The sequence below is a fragment of the Panthera tigris genome, chromosome C1 (genome assembly GCF_018350195.1).
Source record: "Panthera tigris isolate Pti1 chromosome C1, P.tigris_Pti1_mat1.1, whole genome shotgun sequence".
Lineage (NCBI taxonomy): Eukaryota > Metazoa > Chordata > Mammalia > Carnivora > Felidae > Panthera > Panthera tigris.
In genome coordinates, this window is record NC_056667.1 from 176,440,418 (window position 1) to 176,446,417 (window position 6,000).

Sequence of the window (6,000 nt, forward strand, 5' to 3'; positions counted from 1 at the left end):
CACCTTAAATGTGTTCAGAGCACTTACATTAGCCTATAGTTGGGCAAAATCACCTAACACAAAGCCTATTTTATAATAAAGTGTGGAATATCCCACGTAATGCGTTGAATACTGTACTGAAAGTGAACAACAGAATGGTTGTCTGGGTACAGAAGGGTCTTATGCATATGGGTTGTTACCCCCATGATCGCAGGGCTGACCAAGAGCTATGGCTCATGGTGCTGCCCAAGAGTATCGTACCACATATCACTAGCCTGGGACAAGGTCAAATTCGAAATTCGAAGTACGGTTTTCTACTGAATGTGTTTTACTTTTGCACCAGAAAAATCTAAGTCAAACCATTGTAAGTCAGGGACTGTCTGTAAAGTGTTTGTGTTAAACAACTCTGAAAGATTGGTGCAGAGGTCTTCTTCCTGTGATCTTGTGTTCACACCCAAATGGAAACACAGCATGCTGCCCTTTCTGCCCTCTTTAGCACAGCGATGGAGGCAGCATTCATAGCTGTCACGAAGGAAAAATATGCTCCTTGAGCAGAAACCCCTTGTTCCTTGAAAATAGCCCTATTCTTAGCAAATCTGCTTGCTTTCCCGTTGGTGGATACATTGACTTTGGTGCCCTCCTGACATGAGCACTGACAGTATAAAGACCTGAACTCTTTCTTCTGACAGCCTCTATTTCTAGAGTAACTGAAGCTACCCTAGATGTACTGGTCTCCTCTCATTGTGCTCCCAATAACATCCTAACTTTTTGTTTTTATTTCTCGTCTAAGAAAATTAAAAAAAAAAAAATTCTGGCTTGCTCAAATCTGTTTCCTATCATGTCTGAAATTAGCCTGGCACCAATCTGTTTGAATATCTGCCCTGGTTCTGTGGGAGGAAACTGATGAGCTGGCCTTGAATTTCCACCAGTGGATGCCAACCACGGTGTATCCTGGCGAGAGTTTTGGCTCCTTTTTGCCAAGGGCAGAGTTTCACTTCTGATTTCATAGAGAATCAAACCCTGAATGAGAAGACAGCTACAGACAGGAAAGAAAACAGCATCTCTTCAATCTGTCAGCTCTCTTCTCCTTCCATCCCTCTCCACCACAGAAGGATCCATTGATATGCAGCAGGAAAAATACAGATGAAGTGCAATTCAGTGAAGTGTGGGGGGAAAAAAAAACCTAGGTAGTTTCCAGACAAGGCTGTCACATTAGCAGTGCAAGTAAAGCATTTCAACTAGAAAGGATTTTCCACCGAAAGGATTCTCGCTTCCAGGGCCTGCCAGGTGCTACGCTAGATGCTAAAAACCTCTCCTTCAATGGAAGGAATAGCACACTTGCTTTTGTGCATGCAGAGTTTCCTATTTTACCTCTTTTAGTCTGAGAAAGACTATTGCCCTTCTGTGGCACCATCATGCTGAAGACTGAGAAATATATAATCATGCACTCTTTTTGTTGTCGCTTGAGTTATGCAGGGTGTTCTTTCCAGTGAATTCTTCTTTGGAGGCTTTCTGAAATGTCAGGTCTATGACCTCCTGCCCAGGAAAATCCATTACGGACTTGCACAAACGGAGCCAAAAAAATAAGACTTTCCCCACTAATGGAGACTGAGCAGGGGCTGCAGAATTGAACCCTCTGCAAGTGCTTTTTTGGCTTTCTCTCCCCTTCCTTTTATAGTAAGGAAGTTTGTTGAATGCACATGTTTCTCAGAGCTGAGAGGTGTGGGAAAGCCCACAGAAGTCCAGGAGGGACAATCTCCAAGTCTTAAATAGATATTGAAGGATTCTCTGCCTCTCCTTGAATGTACACCCTTAGTGGAGCGATCTGAGTAACAGCACTAGAGATATTCCTGGGTGCCTCTGGGATTAGAACAGATATTGGGGGGCCCGACCTCCTACATGACCACGGATGCAGAGTGATAACCAAAACGAGGAGCAGGAATGCTCGTGAGTGCTATGCACGAGGATAGATGAACCATCTTGTATGTGTATGTACAAATACAAAGCTGTAGCATGATATAACTGGGGTACTGGCCTTGATACAGTCTCCTGATCATATTTATATGTATAGTAATGGTGTTACTCATAAAATATAAATTCCTTTAAAAAGGATATATGATAAGAAATGAAGGATATTTACAAAAGTATATGCATGGAAGAATTAATTATGATACAAACATGGCAAAAACCAAGAGTAAATTGTATTATGGCATAGCTCTGAAAGGCATACTATTCAAGTTATTGTCAGTGGTGAGAATGGAAGTGATTTTATTTTATTTTCCTTACTTTCATTTCTATATTTTTTCATGTTTTCTACAATTAAATAGTACCCTTATGATAAAAAATATAAACCATTTAAAAAAAGAAAAGAACATTTTCCTTTGGGTATGATAGGAACACAGCCTGAGAGTGAACATACAAATATCTTGAATGGTCAGAATTACCTTTTTTTTCTCTTTCTTTCTTTCTTTCTTTCTTTCTTTCTTTCTTTCTTTCTTTCCTCTTCTTCTTCTTCTTCTTCTTCTTCTTCTTTTTAGAGAGAGAGAGCAAGAGCAGGCTAAGGCAGAGAGAGAGAGAGGGAGAGAGAAAATCTTAAGCAGGCTCCACATTTAGCATGGAGCCAGACACAGGGCTCAATCTCACTACCCTGAGATCATGACTTGAGCCAAAATCAAGAGTTGGACACTTAGCCAATTGTGCTACCCAGGTGCCCCTCAGAATTACCTTTAAAATGGCCTGGTTTAGGAGGCTGTCATGTATTGTTAGTTTGGTTGTTACTACCTCAATCGTGTACACGTATACATATATATATATATATATATATATATATATATGAACTGAGGTAATTATAAGTTCACATGCCATTATAAGAAATAAGGCAGAAAGATCCCTTGTACACTTTACCCAGTTTCCCCCAATGGTAACCTTTTGCTAAACTATTAACTATATTATAAAATAATATAATATCACAACCAGAATATTAACATTGACACAAAATACCAATCTTATTCAGATTTTCCCAGTTTTACTTCTGCTCGTGTGTGTGTGTGTGCGTGTGTTAAGTTCTATACGATCTGATCACCTGTGTAGGTCTGTGGCTACCACAGTTAAGAGACTGAACAGTTTCAACACCAAAAGTATCCTTTCTGTTATTGCTCTCTTATCACCACACTCACCTCCCTTGTCTCCCCAGTCTCTCATCTAGGGCAACCACTAATTTGGTCCCATTTCTAAAGTTTTGTCATTTCAAAGATTGTTCTATAAATGTCCACTATGTAACTTTGTGGGATCTGCTGTTTTCACTCAGCATAAATCCCTAGAGAGCCCAACCCCTGTTGGTACCGCCATCACAGTAGTCTGCTTCTTTTTATTCCTGAGCAGTGTTCCATGTTGTGTATGGAACACAGTTTATTTATTTTTTTTAACATTTATTTATTTTTGAGACAGAGAGAGACAGAGCATGAACGGGGGAGGGGCAGAGAGAGAGGGAGACACAGAATCGGAAGCAGGCTCCAGGCTCTGAGCCATCAGCCCAGAGCCCGACGCGGGGCTCGAACTCACGGACCACGAGATCGTGACCTGAGCTGAAGTCGGAGGCTCAACCGACTGAGCCACCCAGGCGCCCCTGGAACACAGTTTAAGCATTCACCTATTGAGGGACATCTGGGTTGATTCATAGTTTGGGCTGTTACAAGTAAAGCTATGAATATTTTCTATACAGGTTTTTGTGTGACCATGTTTTTCATTTTTCTGAAATAAATACTTCAGTAGCACAATTGCTGGATCAAAAGACAGTTGCATATTTTGTTTCATAAGAAACCTCCAAACTGTGTTCCAAAGTGGCTGTATCATTTTTTATTCCCAACAGCAGTGTATGAGTTACCCAGTTTCCCCACATTCTCCCCAGCATTTGGTATTATCAGTTTTTAAAACACTTTTTAAATGTTTGTTTATTTTTGAGAGAGAGAGAGAGAGAGAGAGAGAGAGAGAGAGAGAGAATGAGTGCGGGAGGGGCAGACAGAATCTGAAGCAAGGTCCAGGCTCTGAGCTGTCAGCACAAAGTTCGATGCAGGACTCAAACTCACACACTGTAAGATCATGACCTGAGCTGAAGTCAGACGCTTAACCAAGATGCCCCTGGTATGATCACTTTTTTATGTTAGTCATTCTGATAGGGGTGTGATATCTCACTTGTGGTTCCAATGTGCACTTCCCGAATGTCCAATGATGTTGAACATCTTCATGAACTTATTTGCCTTCTATATATCTTCTTTGGTGAAATGTCTATTAGTGTCTTTTTGACCCTTTTCCAATTGGATTTTTTTAACTCTTGAGTTTTGAGAACTCTTGACCCATGATAGGTATTAGTCCTTTGCTATGTATGTGATTTGCAAATATTTTCTTTGTCTGTATCTTTTCTTTCTTTCATTTCTATCCTTTTCACATGGGCTCTCATAGAGCAAGAATTTTAAATTTTATCATGCCTGATTTATTGATATTTCCTTTTATGGATTGTGTTTTGGTGCAGAATCTAAGAACTCTTTACCTAGTCTTAGGTCTCAAACACTCTCTACTATGTTTTTTTCTAAATGTTTTATAGTTTTACATGTCACATTTAAGTCTATAATCCATTTTGAGTTAATTTTTACAGAGTGTAAGGTTTAGGTCAAGGCTTCTTTCTCTTCTTCTTCTTCTTCTTCTTCTTCTTCTTCGGCCTTTTATTGAATTGCTTTTGCACCTTTGTCAAAAATCAGTTAGGTATATTTGTGTGGGTCTATTCCTGGGTGTCAAGAGCATTTTTAAACAGCATCCAACTTCACCTGGAGAGATGGAGAATGAGAAGTCACCGCTTCACTGTGCATGAAAAGGGAGGGCTCTCTGTGGGGTTATTAGTGTAATAGAGCCAAATGGAGAATCAGTGAGTGAGCACACAACCTAGCCTACAGAGGGAACATCTGCTTGGAAATTGTTGAAACATCAGGTCTGAGCTTTAAAAAAAATCCCTCTTGCTTAAGGCATACAGTGGAAGATTATAGTGAGTTCTCTGCCCGCCCATTGTTTCTCACTGTTTTATCACTTAAAGGAAATGGGGCTGTTTTGATTCCTCACGATTTTCTCTTATAGATGATCAAAGACTAATTTTTAGGATATCTCTTTGAGCTTTCAGTGTCCACCAGAGGCTACAATGATCACCTTCAAAGTGGTGGTTTCCCCGCTCAGTCCCCTGCTGCTCACGTATTTGCAAATGTCCAGACTTGTGGCTGAGTGGGGTGCCTCTCAGATTTTCCCTCTAAGAGGTCCCTATGAATCTGGGGGACCCCATGAATCGTTTTCAAAAATCCTAGTTATGACCCACTTACCTCAGGCAGCTGTCTCACTATATTTTTTTTTGAATCAGTATGATTAACATGACTTTGTCTTAAACTTACTCACATTCTTTGACATTGGAGAGGTCTTTGAGGGATAAAGGCTCTGTAACCTTGAATTTGCCCCGACCATAATTACTGTCACCTTTGCTCTTTTAACCTTTCTTTCAGGCATTTAACTCCTTATACTCAGAATAACCTACAACGTGGATGTATGCACACAACAAATACTTAGAAGTTTTCTTAATTAATATAAAGGGAATAAATCACCTTTCTCTCCTCCTTCTCCATAAGATATTTATACCACCCTGTCCTTTGACATTTTCCCATGAGAGCCTCTCGCTTCCTTGTTCATGTGTCTCATAACACAAATGAGAAAAAAATCTCATCCTCTTGTGTGTGTGTTTCTCTCTCTTTCTCCCTTTGTGTCTTCCTCTTCCTCATTACATTTTCTTCATATTTCTTCGTGTCTTCCTTTCAGCAAGGGTAATGCATTACAACTTCTGTGGTGCGAAATATTTATGAGGACCGAAGAAGGTATTTCCTTCATAGATCCTTAAAATTCTGGCTTCTTCGACTACATGCAAATAGTTTGCACATGCAGGTCAAATTAATTCTCAAACTTCCAGCAGTGGTAAATGGCACTTGTTATTCA